General features: G+C 39.7%; 22 non-coding genes and 2 pseudogenes across 22 annotated transcripts; all 24 read right to left on the bottom strand.

Annotated features, from left to right (window-relative positions):
• Positions 1-829: 829 nt before the first annotated feature.
• LOC132138938 (5S ribosomal RNA) lies at positions 830-949 on the bottom strand. The gene has a single exon (XR_009433212.1). It is a non-coding gene; the product is annotated as a 5S ribosomal RNA (ribosomal RNA).
• An 84-nt stretch (positions 950-1,033) lies between these two features.
• On the bottom strand, positions 1,034-1,152 carry LOC132138491 (5S ribosomal RNA). The gene has a single exon (XR_009432781.1). It is a non-coding gene; the product is annotated as a 5S ribosomal RNA (ribosomal RNA).
• Positions 1,153-1,404: 252 nt separating this feature from the next.
• On the bottom strand, positions 1,405-1,523 carry LOC132138570 (5S ribosomal RNA). The gene has a single exon (XR_009432857.1). It is a non-coding gene; the product is annotated as a 5S ribosomal RNA (ribosomal RNA).
• A 545-nt stretch (positions 1,524-2,068) lies between these two features.
• Positions 2,069-2,187, bottom strand: LOC132138498 (5S ribosomal RNA). Its single transcript, XR_009432788.1, has one exon. It is a non-coding gene; the product is annotated as a 5S ribosomal RNA (ribosomal RNA).
• A 6,639-nt stretch (positions 2,188-8,826) lies between these two features.
• Positions 8,827-8,946, bottom strand: LOC132139027 (5S ribosomal RNA; annotated as a pseudogene).
• Positions 8,947-9,030: 84 nt separating this feature from the next.
• On the bottom strand, positions 9,031-9,149 carry LOC132137816 (5S ribosomal RNA). The gene has a single exon (XR_009432136.1). It is a non-coding gene; the product is annotated as a 5S ribosomal RNA (ribosomal RNA).
• Positions 9,150-10,049: 900 nt separating this feature from the next.
• On the bottom strand, positions 10,050-10,168 carry LOC132137760 (5S ribosomal RNA). The gene has a single exon (XR_009432083.1). It is a non-coding gene; the product is annotated as a 5S ribosomal RNA (ribosomal RNA).
• Positions 10,169-10,758: 590 nt separating this feature from the next.
• LOC132138922 (5S ribosomal RNA) lies at positions 10,759-10,878 on the bottom strand. The gene has a single exon (XR_009433196.1). It is a non-coding gene; the product is annotated as a 5S ribosomal RNA (ribosomal RNA).
• Positions 10,879-10,962: 84 nt separating this feature from the next.
• On the bottom strand, positions 10,963-11,081 carry LOC132137814 (5S ribosomal RNA). Its single transcript, XR_009432135.1, has one exon. It is a non-coding gene; the product is annotated as a 5S ribosomal RNA (ribosomal RNA).
• Positions 11,082-11,646: 565 nt separating this feature from the next.
• Positions 11,647-11,765, bottom strand: LOC132137996 (5S ribosomal RNA). The gene has a single exon (XR_009432310.1). It is a non-coding gene; the product is annotated as a 5S ribosomal RNA (ribosomal RNA).
• Positions 11,766-12,973: 1,208 nt separating this feature from the next.
• On the bottom strand, positions 12,974-13,093 carry LOC132138937 (5S ribosomal RNA). Its single transcript, XR_009433211.1, has one exon. It is a non-coding gene; the product is annotated as a 5S ribosomal RNA (ribosomal RNA).
• Positions 13,094-13,177: 84 nt separating this feature from the next.
• LOC132138490 (5S ribosomal RNA) lies at positions 13,178-13,296 on the bottom strand. The gene has a single exon (XR_009432780.1). It is a non-coding gene; the product is annotated as a 5S ribosomal RNA (ribosomal RNA).
• A 736-nt stretch (positions 13,297-14,032) lies between these two features.
• LOC132138878 (5S ribosomal RNA) lies at positions 14,033-14,152 on the bottom strand. The gene has a single exon (XR_009433155.1). It is a non-coding gene; the product is annotated as a 5S ribosomal RNA (ribosomal RNA).
• An 84-nt stretch (positions 14,153-14,236) lies between these two features.
• LOC132138615 (5S ribosomal RNA) lies at positions 14,237-14,355 on the bottom strand. The gene has a single exon (XR_009432901.1). It is a non-coding gene; the product is annotated as a 5S ribosomal RNA (ribosomal RNA).
• Positions 14,356-14,923: 568 nt separating this feature from the next.
• LOC132138877 (5S ribosomal RNA) lies at positions 14,924-15,043 on the bottom strand. The gene has a single exon (XR_009433154.1). It is a non-coding gene; the product is annotated as a 5S ribosomal RNA (ribosomal RNA).
• An 85-nt stretch (positions 15,044-15,128) lies between these two features.
• On the bottom strand, positions 15,129-15,247 carry LOC132137925 (5S ribosomal RNA). Its single transcript, XR_009432243.1, has one exon. It is a non-coding gene; the product is annotated as a 5S ribosomal RNA (ribosomal RNA).
• Positions 15,248-15,813: 566 nt separating this feature from the next.
• LOC132138359 (5S ribosomal RNA) lies at positions 15,814-15,932 on the bottom strand. The gene has a single exon (XR_009432655.1). It is a non-coding gene; the product is annotated as a 5S ribosomal RNA (ribosomal RNA).
• Positions 15,933-16,842: 910 nt separating this feature from the next.
• LOC132137759 (5S ribosomal RNA) lies at positions 16,843-16,961 on the bottom strand. Its single transcript, XR_009432082.1, has one exon. It is a non-coding gene; the product is annotated as a 5S ribosomal RNA (ribosomal RNA).
• Positions 16,962-17,187: 226 nt separating this feature from the next.
• On the bottom strand, positions 17,188-17,306 carry LOC132137758 (5S ribosomal RNA). Its single transcript, XR_009432081.1, has one exon. It is a non-coding gene; the product is annotated as a 5S ribosomal RNA (ribosomal RNA).
• A 1,849-nt stretch (positions 17,307-19,155) lies between these two features.
• Positions 19,156-19,275, bottom strand: LOC132138936 (5S ribosomal RNA). Its single transcript, XR_009433210.1, has one exon. It is a non-coding gene; the product is annotated as a 5S ribosomal RNA (ribosomal RNA).
• An 84-nt stretch (positions 19,276-19,359) lies between these two features.
• LOC132138489 (5S ribosomal RNA) lies at positions 19,360-19,478 on the bottom strand. The gene has a single exon (XR_009432779.1). It is a non-coding gene; the product is annotated as a 5S ribosomal RNA (ribosomal RNA).
• A 1,590-nt stretch (positions 19,479-21,068) lies between these two features.
• On the bottom strand, positions 21,069-21,187 carry LOC132137840 (5S ribosomal RNA). The gene has a single exon (XR_009432159.1). It is a non-coding gene; the product is annotated as a 5S ribosomal RNA (ribosomal RNA).
• An 882-nt stretch (positions 21,188-22,069) lies between these two features.
• On the bottom strand, positions 22,070-22,189 carry LOC132138995 (5S ribosomal RNA; annotated as a pseudogene).
• Positions 22,190-22,273: 84 nt separating this feature from the next.
• Positions 22,274-22,392, bottom strand: LOC132138669 (5S ribosomal RNA). Its single transcript, XR_009432953.1, has one exon. It is a non-coding gene; the product is annotated as a 5S ribosomal RNA (ribosomal RNA).
• Positions 22,393-22,427: the final 35 nt, after the last annotated feature.

Here is a 22,427-nt window from a genome sequence, read left to right as displayed (position 1 = left end):
CAGTTCAATATATAAGTAGGGAAGAAAACCCAAAAGCTTACAGCACCTGGTATTATTCCCAGGCAGTCTCCCATCCAAGTAGTAACCAGAACCAAACATGCTAAGATTCAGAGATCGGGCATTGACTCTTTTTTTTTTTTTTTTTTGCACGATTATTATATAATTAGTGAAAAAATTCCAAAAAGTTAAAAATTGTGAAAAATTTCCAAAAAGCTTTCAGCACCTGGTATTCCCAGGCAGTTTCCCATCCAAGTACTAACCAGGCATAGCCAGGTATGGCCGTAAGCGAAGGCTGCTGATGAGAGAGGGCTATTTAAAGATCAGCCACTCTAATCTACAGTTCAATATATAAGTAGGGAAGAAAACCCAAAAGCGTACAGCACCTGGTATTATTCTCAGGCAGTCTCCCATCCAAGTAGTAACCAGAACCAAACATTCTAAGATTCAGAGATCTGGCATTGACTCTTTTTTTTTTTTTCTGCACGATTATTATATAATTAGTGAAAAAATTCCCAAAAGTAAAAAATTTTGAAAAATTTCCAAAAAGCTTTCAACACCTGGTATTCCCAGGCGGTTTCCCATCCAAGCCGTAAGCGAAGGCTGCTGCACAGAGAGGGCTATTTAAAGATCAGCCACTCTAATCTCCAGTTCAATATATAAGTAGGGAAGAAAACCCAAAAGCTTACAGCACCTGGTATTATTCCCAGGCAGGCTCCCATCCAAGTAGTAACCAGAACCAAACATTCTAAGATTCAGAGATTGGGCATTGACTCTTTTTTTTTTTTTTTTTTTTCAAGATTATTACATAACTAATGAAAATTTTCCAAAAAGCTTACAGCACCTGGTATTCCCAGTCGGTCTCCCATCCAAGTACTAACCCAAGCCCAAACCTGCTTAGCTTCCGAGATCAGACGAGATCGGGCATAGCCAGGTTGGTAGGGCCGTAAACGAAAGCTGGTGCAAAGAGAGGGCTATTTAAAGATCAGACACTCTAATCTCCAGTTCATTATATAAGTTCGGAATAAAACCCAAAAGCTTACAGCACCTGGTATTCCCAGGCGGTCTCCCATCCAAGTATTAACCAGGCCCAAACCTGCTTAGCTTCCGAGATCAGACGAGATCGGGCATAGCCAGGTTGGAATGGCCGTAAGCGAAAGCTGCTGCAAAGAGAGGGCTATTTAAAGATCAGCCACTGTAATCTCCAGTACATTATATAAGTAGGGACGAAGACCCAAAAGCTTACAGCACCTGGCAATCCCAGGCGGTCTCCCATCCAAGTAGTAACCAGAACCAAACATGCTAAGATTCAGACATAGGGCATTGACTCTTTTTTTTTTTTGCACGATTATTATATAATTAGTGGAAAAATTCCAAAAAGTAAAAAATTGTGAAAAATTTCCAAAAAGCTTTCAGCACCTGGTATTCCCAAGCGGTTTCCCATCCAAGTACTAACCAGGCCCAAACCTGCTTAGCTTCCGAGATCAGACGAGATCGGGCATAGCCAGGTTGGTATGGCCGTAAGCAAAAGCTGCTGCAAAGAGAGGGCTATTTAAAGATCAGCCACTGTAATCTCCAGTTCAATATATAAGTAGGGAAGAAAACCCAAAAGCTTACAGCACCTGGTATTATTCCCAGGCAGTCTCCCATCCAAGTAGTAACCAGAACCAAACATGCTAAGATTCAGAGATCTGGCATTGACTCTTTTTTTCTTTTCTTTTTTTTGCACGATTATTATATAATTAGTGAAAAAATTCCAAAAAGTAAAAAATTTTGAAAAATTTCCAAAAAGCTTTCAGCACCTGGTATTCCCAGGCGGTTTCCCATCCAAGCCGTAAGCGAAGGCTGCTGCACAGAGAGGGCTATTTAAAGATCAGCCACTCTAATCTCCAGTTCAATATATAAGTAGGGAAGAAAACCCAAAAGCTTACAGCACCTGGTATTATTCTCAGGCAGTCTCCCATCCAAGTAGTAACCAGAACCAAACATTCTAAGATTCAGAGATTGGGCATTGACTCATTTTTTTTTTTTTTTTCAAGATTATTACATAACTAATGAAAATTTTCCAAAAAGCTTACAGCACCTGGTATTCCCAGGCGGTCTCCCATCCAAGTACTAACCAAGCCCAAACCTGCTTAGCTTCCGAGATCAGACAAGATCGGGCATGGCCAGGTTGGTATGGCCGTAAGCGAAAGCTGCTGCAATGAGAGGGCTATTTAAAGATCAGCCACTCTAATCTCCAGTTCAATATATAGGTAGGGAAGAAAACCTAAAAGTTTACAGCACCTGGTATTATTCCCAGGCAGTCTCCCATCCAAGTAGTAACCAGAACCAAACATTCTAAGATTCAGAGATCGGGCATTGACTCTTTTTTTTTTTTTTTTTTGCACGATTATTATATAATTAGTGAAAAAATTCCAAAAAGTAAAAAAAATTGAAAAATTTCCAAAAAGCTTTCAGCACCTGGTATTATTCCCAGGCGGTTTCCCATCCAAGCCGTAAGCGAAGGCTGCTGCACAGAGAGGGCTATTTAAAGATCAGCCACTCTAATCTCCAGTTCAATATATAAGTAGGGAAGAAAACCCAAAAGCTTACAGCACCTGGTATTATTCTCAGGCAGTCTCCCATCCAAGTAGTAACCAGAACCAAACATTCTAAGATTCAGAGATTGGGCATTGACTCTTTTTTTTTTTTTTCAAGATTATTACATAACTAATGAAAATTTTCCAAAAAGTTTACAGCACCTGGTATTCCCAGGCGGTCTCCCATCCAAGTACTAACCAAGCCCAAACCTGCTTAGCCTCCGAGATCAGACGAGATCGGGCATAGCCTTTTTTTTTTTTTTCTTTTTTATTGAAATTCACAAATTTACAGTTCAATTTCAATTGTTCACATCAAGAAAACATAATCATGTCATTTTTAAACCTTCAGAACATAAATTTTTACCAGTTATACAAAACCTCTTTTCTATCCCCCTCTTTTATGAATTTATTACCGGTTACAAAGAAGTCCTTCACATCATCTCCCCCATATTTACAGCACATTTCAATATCTCTTGTCATTATTGCTTTGAACAAGTCTTTTATTTTGACTTTTCTCCCTTCGAAGTGTGCATAATTCCGTCTAAGTACAACTGCTAATCTAGCATGGCTTAGTACATAATTGATAAACCAAAAGTCTATTGCTGTCTTCTTCTGAAACACTCCAAATAAAAATATTTTACTCCATCCCTCCTCCAAATTCACATCATCAAAGCAATTCTTTTTTAACAGACTTTTTAAGAAAACAAAAAAATCTTTTAATTCATTACATTCCAAAAAATAATGCAAAAAAGTCTCATGGTCAGTGTTACATACATCACACATCACATTATTATCATTATTTATTTTATTTAGTACCACATTTGTATAGATTCTATTGTGTCTGATTAAGAAGTCATTATTTTCACATTCTATAGTATTGTATTTTATATCCATATTTGACCATATTTTCTTTACATCCAAGTCTTCAAACACCCTACTCCATACTTTTTCAGATGCTGGCACTTTTATTTGATCCATTATAAACAAGCCATAGACTTTCTTTACGCTAATGCTTTTTATATTATATTTTTCCCCGTCTTTCATTATGTACATCTCAGGCAAATCCTGTTGTTTTTTCTTTACACAACTCTTTTCTATAACATTCACCCATTTCGATGGTAGACTCGCTTTAATTCTTTCATATATATTGTTTACCTTTACTCTGCTCTCCATGCCATCCAACTCACACACTGAGTCATATATACAGTTATTTCTAAGAAAACCTGGAATAACTTCATAAATAATATCTTTCACTTGCCTTATTCCGGCTTCTAAGAATTTGGGCTCATACAATGTTTTATTATTGTGTTTAAATTTCTCGTTTAAAAACAAAGGCAAATTTATAAATGTGTGCACCTCTGTGCAATCATACTCTGCTTTTGGCAGGAATTGCCTCCATGCCTCCATCACCTCCCTGTATATGTCTGGCATTCCCACAGTCATTGACTGTTTAAAGCCCATATACCACCCATACTCTCCCATTCTTCCAACATCATCAATGTATTTCTTTAAGAATTCTCTCCAACCAAACTCCCATCTTCCTTCCATATATTTTTTAACAGTTTTTATTCTTATTGCCAACTTTTTTGTTTCTAAATCAATCAGCTTTAGTCCACCTTCCTGTTTCCTCGCCACCAATGTTTTTTGTGCAATTTTAACTCCCTTCCCTTCCCATATAAAATCATGTACAATTTTATTTAATTCATTCATCACCCACTCAGGCATTTCAATTACACTCATTACATATACGCATACCGACAGCATAAGATTATTAACCACAATTATTTTCCCTTTTATCCTTAATTTTCTTCCTTTCCATGCAATACAAACTGTTCTTATCTTATTTATCACTCCAGCCCATGTTATATTCCTTGCCTCCTTTGAATCTACCCCCAAATATACACCCAACACTTTCATGTACTTTTCCTCAACCCTCACACCTACATCAGCTCTTTCTACTTCTCCTATATACATTATTTCAGATTTTTCTCTATTTATTTTCGCCCCTGATGCCTTTCCATATTTTTCTACCAACTCTAAGACTTTTTCCACACTGCTTATTTCCCTTACTGTCACTGTTGTGTCATCGGCATACTGGTTAATTACACACTTCCCTCCATATGGCAACTCAATTCCTCTTATTCTCTTGTCTCTCTTAATTAATGATGCCAAAGGTTCAATGGAAAGGGCATATAATAAAGCAGATAGCGGGCAGCCTTGCCGCACTGACCTTCCCACATCAAATGTATCCGTCAATATTCCATTCACCTTTACACAGCTTCTTGCACTTCCATACAATCTCCTCACCCATCCTACCATTCTCTCCCCAAAACCAAACTTTTCTAAGACCTTAAATAAAAACTTGTGTTCGACCCTATCAAAGGCCTTGTTCCAGTCAATCCCCAACACTATCCCACCCTTCCCATCCCTCGTCATATACTCAATCACATCTCTGATTGTTCCAATTGTATCTGCTATATCTCTTCCAGGAATGCTGTAGCTTTGTGTTGGCTGAATAATGTCTCCTATTACTCTTTTCATCCTATTTGCTAAAACTTTGGTAAGTATTTTGTAGTCTGTGTTCAACAAACTAATCGGCCTATAATTTTCTAAATCTAATTTATTCCCCTTTTTAAAAACTAGTGTTATCACTCCCTCTACCATTTTACTTTGTATTATTTCTGTTCTCTCCATTCTCTTATATACTTCCACTAAAATTGGTGCTACATAATTTTTATATAATTTATACCATTCTGTCCCTATCCCATCACTTCCTGGGCTTTTCCCACTTCTTAAACCTTCTATTGCAGCTATAACCTCTTCTTCCTCTATCTCTCTATCACACCATCTCTTTTCTTCTTCTCCTAGCTCCCTCTCTACACACTTCAATACTTCCTCTATACTTGTCTCATCCACACACCCTCTCATATACAACTCACCATAAAACTCTTGCACCCTCTCCAATATCTCTACATAGTCCGTTATTATCTCTCTCTTTTTTGAATATATTTCATGGATATATGTCTTACTTTGCCTTCTTTTTTCTAAACCCAGGAAATACCCTGTGCACTTTTCTCCTTCCAGTGCATATTTCGCCTTACTTCTTAAAATTGCTCCTTTGCATTTTTCCCTCTCATATCTCTCTAACCTCATATTCACTTCTATATATTTTTCCATGCAATATCCTTCTTCATCATCTACTCTGCTGAGTTCTATCCTCACTTGTTCTCTGAGCTCCCTTTCCTCTTTCATCATCCTCTCTTTTCTTTTCTTGCTATACTTTATGCTTAAAGCTTTAATTTTATTTTTTACCTCCTCCCATATCTTACCAATGTCATTATTGAATTCATCTTCCTCCCAGCATTCCTTCAACCACTGATTTTCCTGAAGTAGTAACACTTTCATCTGTTGTCTATACTCCTCTTCTTCAATATACCCTGCATTTAGTATCCACAACCCTCCACCCACCTCTCTCCTTCCGACTTTGATTCTAAATCTAACCCCATCATGATCACTAAAGTTATTCCTCTGATGTCTTATTTCATCAATATAGATTATGGTATCTCCCTGCACAATCACTAGATCAATCCTACTCTGTTTTAATATCCCTTCTCTCATCTGTCTCCTTGTGAACTCTCTCTTCTCTGGATTCTCATGTCTCCATACATCTAGTAATCCCTTATCTCTCATTACTTCCATTAACATTAATCTTGATTTTTCCCACCTGAAACTCCCTCCTTTCCCAACATCCAATCTACTACATATAATGTTAAAATCGCCTACTATTATGCACCTTCCAACAATTAGATCCTTTAGTTCTTCAATACAACACCTCTTATCATTTTCCACATTCGGAACATATATATTAATTAATCTGAATTCAATACCTTTGAATTTAAATTCTATAACTAAAATTCTCCCTACCTGGTCTCTGTACACCTGCCTTACATTTTCAATCCTATCTTTTTTAATCATTATTGCTACACCCCTTGCATTTCTTGCACCATTATTAAAGTATATATCTCCCTTCCATACATCCTTTACTTCTCTCACTTTTCCATCATCCCAATTCGTTTCTTGAATACAAATTATATCACTCCTATATGTAAATTTTAACTCCTTCAACTTGTTAATATTCCTTAACCCATTTGCATTTACTGAAGTAACAGAAACCATGCCAGCAACCCAAAGAAAAATATATTACTTTTTAAACCAAAACATCTAATACCATTTCAGAATTCACGTACCAGAGCGTTGTTCTTTTATCAGTTCAATTCTGTCCTTGTCTCTCTCCGCCTTTCTTTTGACAGTCAGTTTTTGTAGTGTTGTCTGCATTCTTTGAGGAATCTTACTTTCCTTCTTTTGAGGTACTGCTTGTTGCTCTACCTTTTTCTCTTTTTTAGTTCCCACTAGCTTTATATCCTCTTCATACTCTTCCTCCTCTTCATCTTCTTCATCCTGCTTCTCCTCCTCTTCTTCCTTCTCCTCCATCCTTTCCTCATCATCGGCCTCCTCACCAGCTGTTCCAGCTCTCTGTCCCCTTCCAGCTCCATCCTGTCCATTACCGCTTTCTCCTCCATCTTTTGTAACTTCCATGTCATCCTCGCTCACTGTGCTTTGCTTCTCTGTTTGATCGTCCTCCCTCCTCTCATCGTCTTCACTTTGTTCACCCTCCTCCTCTATCACTCTCTCTGTTTGCTCTCCACACTCCCTTGCATAGTGGCCTACCTTGCCACATGAAAAACACTTAAACTCTGGGCATTCTCGAAACAAATGCCCTGTTTTAATGCACAACCTGCATACACGCACCTGCCTGTCATGTATAACACGAAAGTACTCTGTGCCTCTTAATGTTTCAAACCTGGTTGAATATGGGAGTGAGCGAACTTCATCAGTGAACCGGACTTTTAAGAATCTCGTTCCATCTAAAATGTCAGTTCCTGGCCATACCCGGCGCTTAATGGCAGACAATGGTTTAACTCCCCATTCTTCCAGTTTTGCAAAAATCTTCTGATCTTCCAAATAAACTGGCAGGTTAATAAATGACACTACCATTTCATTGTTCACTATGTCTCTGGCATGCACCATTGCTCCTTTTACTCTAACACCGTCCATCAGTTTACTCTTTGCCATATCATCCTTCATTGTAAGTTCGTATGACCTTTCTCCTCTCACTCTGCATCCCACCACTTCTCCACACTCCTTCTTTACACCTCTTAATAAGTCCATCATAGAGATTTTTTCTGTTCCTGCCACTTCAACTTCCACAGTCAACTCTTTGGAATATTTCTCATGGTGTTCTCCACATACCTCTTTTCTGATATTCCTCCTTTCATCGCTTGCATGCATGGAAGTTTGATGTCCTTTTCCGCTGTCATTATCCATGCTTTGTCCATTGTTTGCTTGTCCGGCTTTCATTTTGAGTTCTTTGTTTGCTGCCATGCTTTCTATTTCCATCACAAAAATAAAACTGTATTTGATGGTCCCCCAAACAGCAAAGGCTGCTGGGGGAACACTGTAGACACAAAATAAACTTTAACTTTTGAAGACAGGGGTTATTTCAAAAAATAAAAACGAATTTAAATACTGTTTTAGATGTAAAGTTTCTCTGTTTGCTCTTTCACCAAGTCACTTCCTGGACTGTACCACTATCGGGCATAGCCAGGTTGGTATGGCCGTAAGCGAAAGCTGCTGCAAAGAGAGCGATATTTAAAGATCAGCCACTCTAATCTCCAGTTCAATATATAGGTAGGGAAGAAAACCCAAAAGCTTACAGCACCTGGTATTATTCCCAGGCAGTCTCCCATCCAAGTAGTAACCAGAACCAAACATGCTAAGATTCAGAGATCGGGCATTGACTTTTTTTTTTTTTTTCTTTGCACGATTATTATATAATTAGTGAAAAAATTCCAAAAAGTAAAAAATTTTGAAAAATTTCCAAAAAGCTTTCAGCACCTGGTATTCCCAGGCGGTTTCCCAACCAAGCACTAACCAGGCATAGACAGGTATGGCCGTAAGCGAAGGCTGCTGCAGAGAGAGGGATATTTAAAGATCAGCCACTCTAATCTCCAGTTCAATATATAAGTAGGGAAGAAAACCCAAAAGCTTACAGCACCTGGTATTATTCTCAGGCAGTCTCCCATCCAAGTAGTAACCAGAACCAAACATTCTAAGATTCAGAGATTGGGCATTGACTCTTTTTTTTTTTTTTCAAGATTATTACATAACTAATGAAAATTTTCCAAAAAGCTTACAGCACCTGGTATTCATAGTCGGTCTCCCATCCAAGTACTAACCCAAGCCCAAACCTGCTTAGCTTCCAAAATCAGACGAGATCGGGCATAGCCAGGTTGGTAGGGCCGTAAGCGAAAGCTGCTGCAAAGAGAGGGCTATTTAAAGATCAGACACTCTAATCTCCAGTTCATTATATAAGTTCGGAATAAAACCCAAAAGCTTACAGCACCTGGTATTCCCAGGCGGTCTCCCATCCAAGTACTAACCAGGCCCAAACCTGCTTAGCTTCCGAGATCAGACGAGATCGGGCATAGCCAGGTTGGAATGGCCGTAAGCGAAAGCTGCTGCAAAGAGAGGGCTAATTAAAGATCAGCCACTGTAATATCCAGTACATTATATAAGTAGGGACGAAAACCCAAAAGCTTACAGCACCTGGCAATCCCAGGCGGTCTCCCATCCAAGTAGTAACCAGGACCAAACATGCTAAGATTCAGACATAGGGCATTGACTCTTTTTTTTTTTGCACGATTATTATATAATTAGTGGAAAAATTCCAAAAAGTAAAAAATTGTGAAAAATTTCCAAAAAGCTTTCAGCACCTGGTATTCCCAAGCGGTTTCCCATCCAAGTACTAACCAGGCATAGCCAGGTATGGCCGTAAGCGAAGGCTGCTGCAGAGAGAGGGCTATTTAAAGATCAGCCACTCTAATCTCCAGTTCAATATATAAGTAGGGAAGAAAACCCAAAAGCTTACAGCACCTGGTATTATTCCCAGGCAGTCTCCCATCCAAGTAGTAACCAGAACCAAACATGCTAAGATTCAGAGATCGGGCATTGACTCTTTTTTTTTTTTTTTTTGCATGATTATTATATAATTAGTGAAAAAATTCCAAAAAGTTAAAAATTTTGAAAAATTTCCAAAAAGCTTTCAGCACCTGGTTTTCCCAGGCGGTTTCCCATCCAAGTACTAACCAGGAATAGCCAGGTATGGCCGTAAGCGAAGGCTGCTGCAGAGAGAGGGCTATTTAAAGATCAGCCACTCTAATCTCCAGTTCAATATATAAGTAGGGAAGAAAACCCAAAAGCTTACAGCACCTGGTATTATTCTCAGGCAGTCTCCCATCCAAGTAGTAACCAGAACCAAACATTCTAAGATTCAGAGATTGGGCATTGACTCTTTTTTTTTTTTTTTTTTTTTCTCAAGATTATTACATAAGTAATGAAAATTTTCCAAAAAGCTTACAGCACCTGGTATTCCCAGGCGGTCTCCCATCCAAGTACTAACCAAGCCCAAACCTGCTTAGCTTCCGAGATCAGACGAGATCGGGCATAGCCAGGTTGGTATGGCCGTAAGCGAAAGCTGCTGCAAAGAGAGGGATATTTAAAGATCAGCCACTCTAATCTCCAGTTCAATATATAGGTAGGGAAGAAAACCCAAAAGCTTACAGCACCTGGTATTATTCTCAGGCAGTCTCCCATCCAAGTAGTAACCAGAACCAAACATTCTAAGATTCAGAGATCTGGCATTGACTCTTTTTTTTTTTTTTTTTTTTTTTTTTTTTTTTTTTTTTTGCACGATTATTATATAATTAGTGAAAAAATTCCAAAAAGTAAAAAATTTTGAAAAATTTCCAAAAAGCTTTCAGCACCTGGTATTCCCAGGCGGTTTCCCATCCAAGTACTAACCAGGCATAGCCAGGTATGGCCGTAAGCGAAGGCTGCTGCAGAGAGAGAGCTATTTAAAGATCAGCCACTCTAATCTCCAGTTCAATATATAAGTAGGGAAGAAAACCCAAAAGCTTACAGCACCTGGTATTATTCTCAGGCAGTCTCCCATCCAAGTAGTAACCAGAACCAAACATTCTAAGATTCAGAGATTGGGCATTGACTCTTTTTTTTTTTTTTTTTTCAAGATTATTACATAACTAATGAAAATTTTCCAAAAAGCTTACAGCACCTGGTATTCCCAGTCGGTCTCCCATCGAAGTACTAACCCAAGCCCAAACCTGCTTAGCTTCCGAGATCAGACGAGATCGGGCATAGCCAGGTTGGTAGGGCCGTAAGCGAAAGCTGCTGCAAAGAGAGGGCTATTTAAAGATCAGACACTCTAATCTCCAGTTCATTATATAAGTTCGGAATAAAACCCAAAAGCTTACAGCACCTGGTATTCCCAGGCGGTCTCCCATCCAAGTACTAACCAGGCCCAAACCTGCTTAGCTTCCGAGATCAGACGAGATCGGGCATAGCCAGGTTGGAATGGCCGTAAGCGAAAGCTGCTGCAAAGAGAGGGCTACTTAAAGATCAGCCACTGTAATCTCCAGTGCATTATATAAGTAGGGACGAAAACCCAAAAGCTTACAGCACCTGGCAATCCCAGGCGGTCTCCCATCCAAGTAGTAACCAGAACCAAACATGCTAAGATTCAGACATAGGGCATTGACTCTTTTTTTTTCTTTTTTTCTTTTTTTGCACGATTATTATATAATTAGTGAAAAAATTCCAAAAAGTAAAAAATTGTGAAAAATTTCCAAAAAGCTTTCAGCACCTGGTATTCCCAAGCGGTTTCCCATCCAAGTACTAACCAGGCATAGCCAGGTATGGCCGTAAGCGAAGGCTGCTGCAGAGAGAGGGCTATTTAAAGATCAGCCACTCCAATCTCCAGTTCAATATATAAGTAGGGAAGAAAACCCAAAAGCTTACAGCACCTGGTATTATTCCCAGGCAGTCTCCCATCCAAGTAGTAACCAGAACCAAACATTCTAAGATTCAGAGATCGGCAATTGACTCTTTTTTTTTTCAAGATTATTACATAACTAATGAGAATTTTCCAAAAAGCTTACAGCACCTGGTATTCCCAGGCGGTCTCCCATCCAAGTACTAACCAAGCCCAAACCTGCTTAGCTTCCGAGATCAGACGAGATCGGGCATAGCCAGGTTGGTATAGCCGTAAGCAAAAGCTGCTGCAAAGAGAGGGCTATTTAAAGATCAGCCACTCTAATCTCCAGTTCAATATATAAGTAGGGAAGAAAACCCAAAAGCTTACAGCACCTGGTATTATTCCCAGGCAGTCTCCCATCCAAGTAGTAACCAGAACCAAACATGCTAAGATTCAGAGATCGGGCATTGACTCTTTTTTTTTTTTTTTTTTTTTGCACGATTATTATATAATTAGTGAAAAAATTCCAAAAAGTTAAAAATTGTGAAAAATTTCCAAAAAGCTTTCAGCACCTGGTATTCCCAGGCAGTTTCCCATCCAAGTACTAACCAGGCATAGCCAGGTATGGCCGTAAGCGAAGGCTGCTGATGAGAGAGGGCTATTTAAAGATCAGCCACTCTAATCTCCAGTTCAATATATAAGTAGGGAAGAAAACCCAAAAGCGTACAGCACCTGGTATTATTCTCAGGCAGTCTCCCATCCAAGTAGTAACCAGAACCAAACATTCTAAGATTCAGAGATCTGGCATTGACTCTTTTTTTTTTTTTTTTTTCTCTGCACGATTATTATATAATTAGTGAAAAAATTCCAAAAAGTAAAAAATTTTGAAAAATTTCCAAAAAGCTTTCAACACCTGGTATTCCCAGGCGGTTTCCCATCCAAGCCGTAAGCGAAGGCTGCTGCACAGAGAGGGCTATTTAAAGATCAGCCACTCTAATCTCCAGTTCAATATATAAGTAGGGAAGAAAACCTAAAAGCTTACAGCACCTGGTATTATTCCCAGGCAGGCTCCCATCCAAGTAGTAACCAGAACCAAACATGCTAAGATTCAGAGATCGGGCATTGACTCTTTTTTTTTTTTTTTTTTTTTTTTTTTTTGCACGATTATTATATAATTAGTGAAAAAATTCCAAAAAGTAAAAAATTTTGAAAAATTTCCAAAAAGCTTTCAGCACCTGGTATTCCCAGGCGGTTTCCCATCCAAGCCGTAAGCGAAGGCTGCTGCAGAGAGAAGGCTATTTAAAGATCAGCCACTCTAATCTCCAGTTCAATATATAAGTAGGGAAGAAAACCCAAAAGCTTACAGCACCTGGTATTATTCTCAGGCAGTCTCCCATCCAAGTAGTAACCAGAACCAAACATTCTAAGATTCAGAGATTGGGCATTGACTCTTTTTTTTTTTTTTTTTCAAGATTATTACATAACTAATGAAAATTTTCCAAAAAGCTTACAGCACCTGGTATTCCCAGTCGGTCTCCCATCCAAGTACTAACCCAAGCCCAAACCTGCTTAGCTTCCGAGATCAGACGAGATCGGGCATAGCCAGGTTGGTAGGGCCGTAAACGAAAGCTGCTGCAAAGAGAGGGCTATTTAAAGATCAGACACTCTAATCTCCAGTTCATTATATAAGTTCGGAATAAAACCCAAAAGCTTACAGCACCTGGTATTCCCAGGCGGTCTCCCATCCAAGTATTAACCAGGCCCAAACCTGCTTAGCTTCCGAGATCAGACGAGATCGGGCATAGCCAGGTTGGAATGGCCGTAAGCAAAAGCTGCTGCAAAGAGAGGGCTAATTAAAGATCAGCCACTGTAATCTCCAGTACATTATATGAGTAGGGACGAAAACCCAAAAGCTTACAGCACCTGGCAATCCCAGGCGGTCTCCCATCCAAGTAGTAACCAGAACCAAACATGCTAAGATTCAGACATAGGGCATTGACTCTTTTTTTTTCTTTTTTTGCACGATTATTATATAATTAGTGAAAAAATTCCAAAAAGTAAAAAAATTTGAAAAATTTCCAAAAAGCTTTCAGCACCTGGTATTATTCCCAGGCAGTCTCCCATCCAAGTAGTAACCAGAACCAAACATTCTAAGATTCAGAGATCTGGCATTGACTCTTTTTTTTTTTTTTTTGCCTGATTAAATTATAATTAGTGAAAAAATTCCAAAAAGTAAAACATTTTGAAAAATTTCCAAAAAGCTTTCAGCACCTGGTATTCCCAGGCGGTTTCCCATCCAAGTACTAACCAGGCATAGCCAGGTATGGCCGTAAGCGAAGGCTGCTGCAGAGAGAGGGCTATTTAAAGATCAGCCACTCTAATCTCCAGTTCAATATATAAGTAGGGAAGAAAACCCAAAAGCTTACAGCACCTGGTATTATTCTCAGGCAGTCTCCCATCCAAGTAGTAACCAGAATCAAACATTCTAAGATTCAGAGATTGGGCATTGACTCTTTTTTTTTTTTTTCAAGATTATTACATAACTAATGAAAATTTTCCAAAAAGCTTACAGCACCTGGTATTCCCAGTCGGTCTCCCATCCAAGTACTAACCCAAGCCCAAACCTGCTTAGCTTCCGAGATCAGACGAGATCGGGCATAGCCAGGTTGGTAGGGCCGTAAGCGAAAGCTGCTGCAAAGAGAGGGCTATTTAAAGATCAGACACTCTAATCTCCAGTTCATTATATAAGTTCGGAATAAAACCCAAAAGCTTACAGCACCTGGAATTCCCAGGCGGTCTCCCATCCAAATACTAACCAAGCCCAAACCTGCTTAGCTTCCGAGATCAGACGAGATCGGGCATAGCCAGGTTGGAATGGCCGTAAGCGAAAGCTGCTGCAAAGAGAGGGCTAATTAAAGATCAGCCACTGTAATCTCCAGTACATTATATAAGTAGGGACGAAAACCCAAAAGCTTACAGCACCTGGCAATCCCAGGCGGTCTCCCATCCAAGTAGTAACCAGAACCAAACATGCTAAGATTCAGACATAGGGCATTGACTCTTTTTTTTTTCTTTTTTTCTTTTTTTGCACGATTATTATATAATTAGTGAAAAAATTCCAAAAAGTAAAAAATTTTGAAAAATTTCCAAAAAGCTTTCAGCACCTGGTATTCCCAGGCGGTTTCCCATCCAAGTACTAACCAGGCATAGCCAGGTATGGCCGTAAGCGAAGTCTGCTGCAGAGAGAGGGCTATTTAAAGATCAGCCACTCTAATCTCCAGTTCAATATATAAGTAGGGAAGAAAACCCAAAAGCTTACAGCACCTGCTATTATTCTCAGGCAGTCTCCCATCCAAGTAGTAACCAGAACCAAACATTCTAAGATTCAGAGATTGGGCATTGACTCTTTTTTTTTTTTCAAGATTATTACATAACTAATGAAAATTTTCCTAAAAGCTTACAGCACCTGGTATTCCCAGTCGGTCTCCCATCCAAGTACTAACCCAAGCCCAAACCTGCTTAGCTTCCGAGATCAGACGAGATCGGGCATAGCCAGGTTGGTAGGGCCGTAAGCGAAAGCTGCTGCAAAGAGAGGGCTATTTAAAGATCAGACACTCTAATCTCCAGTTCATTATATAAGTTCGGGAATAAAACCCAAAAGCTTACAGCACCTGGTATTCCCAGGCGGTCTCCCATCCAAGTACTAACCAGGCCCAAACCTGCTTAGCTTCCGAGATCAAACGAGATCGGGCATAGCCAGGTTGGAATGGCCGTAAGCGAAAGCTGCTGCAAAGAGAGGGCTAATTAAAGATCAGCCACTGTAATCTCCAGTGCATTATATAAGTAGGGATGAAAACCCAAAAGCTTACAGCACCTGGCAATCCCAGGCGGTCTCCCATCCAAGTAGTAACCAGAACCAAACATGCTAAGATTCAGACATAGGGCATTGACTCTTTTTTTTTCTTTTTTTCTTTTTTTTGCACGATTATTATATAATTAGTGAAAAAATTCCAAAAAGTAAAAAATTTGGAAAAATTTCCAAAAAGCTTTCAGCACCTGGTATTCCCAAGCGGTTTCCCATCCAAGTACTAACCAGGCATAGCCAGGTATGGCCGTAAGCGAAGGCTGCTGCAGAGAGAGGGCTATTTAAAGATCAGCCACTCCAATCTCCAGTTCAATATATAAGTAGGGAAGAAAACCCAAAAGCTTACAGCACCTGGTATTATTCCCAGGCAGTCTCCCATCCAAGTAGTAACCAGAACCAAACATTCTAAGATTCAGAGATCGGCAATTGACTCTTTTTTTTTTCAAGATTATTACATAACTAATGAGAATTTTCCAAAAAGCTTACAGCACCTGGTATTCCCAGGCGATCTCCCATCCAAGTACTAACCAAGCCCAAACCTGCTTAGCTTCCGAGATCAGACGAGATCGGGCATAGCCAGGTTGGTATGGCCGTAAGCAAAAGCTGCTGCAAAGAGAGGGCTATTTAAAGATCAGCCACTCTAATCTCCAGTTCAATATATAAGTAGGGAAGAAAACCCAAAAGCTTACAGCACCTGGTATTATTCCCAGGCAGTCTCCCATCCAAGTAGTAACCAGAACCAAACATGCTAAGATTCAGAGATTGGGCATTGACTCTTTTTTTTTTTTTTTTTTTTGCACGATTATTATATAATTAGTGAAAAAATTCCAAAAAGTTAAAAATTTTGAAAAATTTCCAAAAAGCTTTCAGCACCTGGTATTCCCAGGCGGTTTCCCATCCAAGTACTAACCAGGCATAGCCAGGTATGGCCGTAAGCAAAGGCTGCTGATGAGAGAGGGCTATTTAAAGATCAGCCACTCTAATCTCCAGTTCAATATATAAGTAGGGAAGAAAACCCAAAAGCGTACAGCACCTGGTATTATTCCCAGGCAGTCTCCCATCCAAGTAGTAACCAGAACCAAACATGCTAAGATTCAGAGATCTGGCAATGACTCTTTTTTTCTTTTTTTTTTTTTTGCACGATTATTATATAATTAGTGAAAAAAATCCAAAAAGTAAAAAAATTTGAAAAATTTCCAAAAAGCTTTCAGCACCTGGTATTCCCAGGCGGTTTCACATCCAAGTACTAACCAGGAATAGCCAGGTATGGCCGTAAGCGAAGGCTGCTGCAGAGAGAGGGCTATTTAAAGATCAGCCACTCTAATCTCCAGTTCAATATATAAGTAGGGAAGAAAACCCAAAAGCTTACAGCACCTGGTATTATTCTCAGGCAGTCTCCCATCCAAGTAGTAACCAGAACCAAACATTCTAAGATTCAGAGATCGGCAATTGACTCTTTTTTTTTTTTTTTTCAAGATTATTACATAACTAATGAAAATTTTCCAAAAAGCTTACAGCACCTGGTATTCCCAGGCGGTCTCCCATCCAAGTACTAACCAAGCCCAAACCTGCTTAGCTTCCGAGATCAGACGAGATCGGGCATAGCCAGGTTGGTATGGCCGTAAGCAAAAGCTGCTGCAAAGAGAGGGCTATTTAAAGATCAGCCACTCTAATCTCCAGTTCAATATATAAGTAGGGAAGAAAACCCAAAAGCTTACAGCACCTGGTATTATTCTCAGGCAGTCTTCCATCCAAGTAGTAACCAGAACCAAAAATTCTAAGATTCAGAGATCGGCAATTGACTCTTTTTTTTTTTTCAAGATTATTACATAACTAATGAGAATTTTCCAAAAAGCTTACAGCACCTGGTATTCCCAGGCGGTCTCCCATCCAAGTACTAACCAAGCCCAAACCTGCTTAGCTTCCGAGATCAGACGAGATCGGGCATAGCCAGGTTGGTATGGCCGTAAGCAAAAGCTGCTGCAAAGAGAGGGCTATTTAAAGATCAGCCACTCTAATCTCCAGTTCAATATATAAGTAGGGAAGAAAACCCAAAAGCTTACAGCACCTGGTATTATTCCCAGGCAGTCTCCCATCCAAGTAGTAACCAGAACCAAACATGCTAAGATTCAGAGATTGGGCATTGACTCTTTTTTTTTTTTTTTTTTTGCACGATTATTATATAATTAGTGAAAAAATTCCAAAAAGTAAAAAATTTTGAAAAATTTCCAAAAAGCTTTCAGCACCTGGTATTCCCAGGCGGTTTCCCATCCAAGCCGTAAGCGAAGGCTGCTGCAGAGAGAAGGCTATTTAAAGATCAGCCACTCTAATCTCCAGGGGTGCGTTCTCCGAAACTACCTTAACGCTACGTCGTTCTTAAGTTGTACCTTAAGAAGTACCTTATCGTTAATACGTGGTTTCCGAAACCTTCTTGGTTAAGTATACCTTCTGCAAGTCATACGTTCGTAAGGTTGGTCTGGAGCGCTCTTAGCTATACCTTATCGCTGCTGACGGTTCATACCGCTAGTGGCCACCACTACGCAAAAAGATTTTTTACATCGCAGTTTAATTACACATAGAAAATTTTATATGAACATTTAATATAAAATCTGATTTAGTATTAAAATTACATTTTTACTTTACTTTAAAATTATACACATAAAATACTTAAGTTGTTATAGCCTACACCCAGTGTATGGAAGTGTTTTCATTAATAAAGTTTCCATACACTAATGGTTGTTAGCTTTTTTAATTACTATCCTAAGGCACATCAGCTGGCGAACCATTTGACAGAAAAGGCTTAGGAGTCTATATAAAGAAAGATGAGTTTACACAAACTTTATAGCTATGGCAGCGAGACAGCGAGTACTTGTTTTAAATCAAAGACGGCGGCGTCCGCGGAGCCAGTTAGAGTTTGTCAACTACTTTATAAGAGAAGCAGCACGGAGCTCGACGGAGCTACCCCCTCAGCCCCGAAATTCAGCTGCTGGCGGCTCTTCGTTTTTATGCCGTGGTGGAGTTTTCTGGAGGTTGTTGGGGATGAATATGGGCTGAGTAAGACCTCAGTGTGGCTGGGCGATCTCTTTTTGCGGACTTTTTTCCCCCACAAAGTGAATGTCGGTATGTCTCTCATGCTTGCGCTTTTATTGAGGAAATCATACAATTACACAAATGAGCGATTTACGCCAATAATGTGATACGGCTGGTGGATAATCAGCATACGTTGTGGAGAACATTAACACACTTATGGCCGTGAGGGTTTGGGATTGTACACTTGCTAAATTATAAACACATACTCGTATTTATTTCTGCATGTACTTATTTCAATAAGCCCCGATAAATGCAGTTTGTACTATTTCTAAAATGCTTCTTTATTAAGAATATTGTTTTCTCAATACTTTACCTATACCACTGTGAAGGAAAGAGCGCACAATCGATCATCGAGGCGTCGATATCAACCTATTCAGCACCTCCACCATGGACAGCAACTGCTAAGGTCGAACTTAAGAAGGTTTACCTTAAGCAACATCCAAAGGTATAGTTCGGAGAACACACGTAGCAAAGGTATACCTGTAGTTAAGGTGTACCTTTTGAGTATTCGTAGCGCGCTAAGAGACAACGTTATCGGAGAACGCACCCCAGTTCAATTTATAAGTAGGGAAGAAAACCCAAAAGCTTACAGCACCTGGTATTATTCTCAGGCAGTCTCCCATCCAAGTAGTAACCAGAACCAAACATGCTAAGATTCAGAGATTGGGCATTGACTCTTTTTTTTTTTTTTTTTTCAAGATTATTACATAACTAATGAAAATTTTCCAAAAAGCTTACAGCACCTGGTATTCCCAGTCGGTCTCCCATCCAAGTACTAACCCAAGCCCAAACCTGCTTAGCTTCCGAGATCAGACGAGATCGGGCATAGCCAGGTTGGTAGGGCCGTAAACGAAAGCTGCTGCAAAGAGAGGGCTATTTAAAGATCAGACACTCTAATCTCCAGTTCATTATATAAGTTCGGAATAAAACCCAAAAGCTTACAGCACCTGGTATTCCCAGGCGGTCTCCCATCCAAGTATTAACCAGGCCCAAACCTGCTTAGCTTCCGAGATCAGACGAGATCGGGCATAGCCAGGTTGGAATGGCCGTAAGCGAAAGCTGCTGCAAAGAGAGGGCTATTTAAAGATCAGCCACTGTAATCTCCAGTACATTATATAAATAGGGACGAAAACCCAAAAGCTTACAGCACCTGGCAATCCCAGGCGGTCTCCCATCCAAGTAGTAACCAGAACCAAACATGCTAAGATTCAGCCATAGGGCATTGACTCTTTTTTTTTTCTTTTTTTCTTTTTTTGCGCGATTATTATATAATTAGTGAAAAAATTCCAAAAAGTGAAAAATTGTGAAAAATTTCCAAAAAGCTTTCAGCACCTGGTATTCCCAAGCGGTTTCCCATCCAAGTACTAACCAGGCATAGCCAGGTATGGCCGTAAGCGAAGGCTGCTGCAGAGAGAGGGCTATTTAAAGATCAGCCACTCTAATCTCCAGTTCAATATATAAGTAGGGAAGAAAACCCAAAAGCTAACAGCACCTGGTATTATTCCCAGGCAGTCTCCCATCCAAGTAGTAACCAGAACCAAACATGCTAAGATTCAGAGATCTGGCATTGACTCTTTTTTTCTTTTCTTTTTTGCACGATTATTATATAATTAGTGAAAAAATTCCAAAAAGTAAAAAAATTTGAAAAATTTCCAAAAAGCTTTCAGCACCTGGTATTCCCAGGCGGTTTCCCATCCAAGTACTAACCAGGAATAGCCAGGTATGGCCGTAAGCGAAGGCTGCTGCAGAGAGAGGGCTATTTAAAGATCAGCCACTCTAATCTCCAGTTCAATATATAAGTAGGGAAGAAAACCCAAAAGCTTACAGCACCTGGTATTATTCCCAGGCAGTCTCCCACCCAAGTAGTAACCAGAACCAAACATGCTAAGATTCAGAGATCTGGCAATGACTCTTTTTTTCTTTTTTTTTTTTTTTGCACGATTATTATATAATTAGTGAAAAAATTCCAAAAAGTAAAAAAATTTGAAAAATTTCCAAAAAGCTTTCAGCACCTGGTATTCCCAGGCGGTTTCACATCCAAGTACTAACCAGGAATAGCCAGGTATGGCCGTAAGCGAAGGCTGCTGCAGAGAGAGGGCTATTTAAAGATTAGCCACTCTAATCTCCAGTTCAATATATAAGTAGGGAAGAAAACCCAAAAGCTTACAGCACCTGGTATTATTCCCAGGCAGTCTCCCATCCAAGTAGTAACCAGAACCAAACATGCTAAGATTCAGAGATCTGGCATTGACTCTTTTTTTCTTTTTTTTTTTTTTTGCACGATTATTATATAATTAGTGAAAAAATTCCAAAAAGTAAAAAAAATTGAAAAATTTCCAAAAAGCTTTCAGCACCTGGTATTCCCAGGCGGTTTCCCATCCAAGTACTAACCAGGAATAGCCAGGTATGGCCGTAAGCGAAGGCTGCTGCAGAGAGAGGGCTATTTAAAGATCAGCCACTCTAATCTCCAGTTCAATATATAAGTAGGGAAGAAAACCCAAAAGCTTACAGCACCTGGTATTATTCTCAGGCAGTCTCCCATCCAAGTAGTAACCAGAACCAAACATTCTAAGATTCAGAGATCGGCAATTGACTCTTTTTTTTTTTTCAAGATTATTACATAACTAATGAAAATTTTCCAAAAAGCTTACAGCACCTGGTATTCCCATGCGGTCTCCCATCCAAGTACTAACCAAGCCCAAACCTGCTTAGCTTCCGAGATCAGACGAGATCGGGCATAGCCAGGTTGGTATGGCCGTAAGCAAAAGCTGCTGCAAAGAGAGGGCTATTTAAAGATCAGCCACTCTAATCTCCAGTTCAATATATAAGTAGGGAAGAAAACCCAAAAGCTTACAGCACCTGGTATTATTCCCAGGCAGTCTCCCATCCAAGTAGTAACCAGAACCAAACATGCTAAGATTCAGAGATTGGGCATTGACTCTTTTTTTTTTTTTTTTTGCACGATTATTATATAATTAGTGAAAAAATTCCAAAAAGTTAAAAATTGTGAAAAATTTCCAAAAAGCTTTAAGCACCTGGTATTCCCAGGCGGTTTCCCATCCAAGTACTAACCAGGCATAGCCAGGTATGGCCGTAAGCGAAGGCTGCTGATGAGAGAGGGCTATTTAAAGATCAGCCACTCTAATCTCCAATTCAATATACAAGTAGGGAAGAAAACCCAAAAGCGTACAGCACCTGGTATTATTCTCAGGCAGTCTCCCATCCAAGTAGTAACCAGAACCAAACATTCTAAGATTCAGAGATCTGGCATTGACTCTTTTTTTTTTTTTTTTTTCTGCACGATTATTATATAATTAGTGAAAAAATTCCAAAAAGTAAAAAATTTTGAAAAATTTCCAAAAAGCTTTCAGCACCTGGTATTCCCAGGCGGTTTCCCATCCAAGCCGTAAGCGAAGGCTGCTGCAGAGAGAGGGCTATTTAAAGATCAGCCACTCTAATCTCCAGTTCAATATATAAGTAGGGAAGAAAACCCAAAAGCTTACAGCACCTGGTATTATTCTCAGGCAGTCTCCCATCCAAGTAGTAACCAGATCCAAACATTCTAAGATTCAGAGATTGGGCATTGACTCTTTTTTTTTTTTTTTTTTTCAAGATTATTTCATAACTAATGAAAATTTTCCAAAAAGCTTACAGCACCTGGTATTCCCAGTCGGTCTCCCATCCAAGTACTAACCCAAGCACAAACCTGCTTAGCTTCCGAGATCAGATGAGATCGGGCATAGCCAGGTTGGTAGGGCCGTAAGCGAAAGCTGCTGCAAAGAGAGGGCTATTTAAAGATCAGACACTCTAATCTCCAGTTCATTATATAAGTTCGGAATAAAACCCAAAAGCTTACAGCACCTGGTATTCCCAGGCGGTCTCCTATCCAAGTACTAACCAGGCCCAAACCTGCTTAGCTTCCGAGATCAGACGAGATCGGGCATAGCCAGGTTGGAATGGCCGTAAGTGAAAGCTGCTGCAAAGAGAGGGCTAATTAAAGATC

This window comes from Carassius carassius, unplaced genomic scaffold (genome assembly GCF_963082965.1).
Source record: "Carassius carassius unplaced genomic scaffold, fCarCar2.1 SCAFFOLD_57, whole genome shotgun sequence".
Taxonomy (NCBI): domain Eukaryota; kingdom Metazoa; phylum Chordata; class Actinopteri; order Cypriniformes; family Cyprinidae; genus Carassius; species Carassius carassius.
The sequence above is the reverse complement of the archived record's forward strand: the minus strand, read 5'-3'. Positions and strand labels throughout refer to the sequence as shown.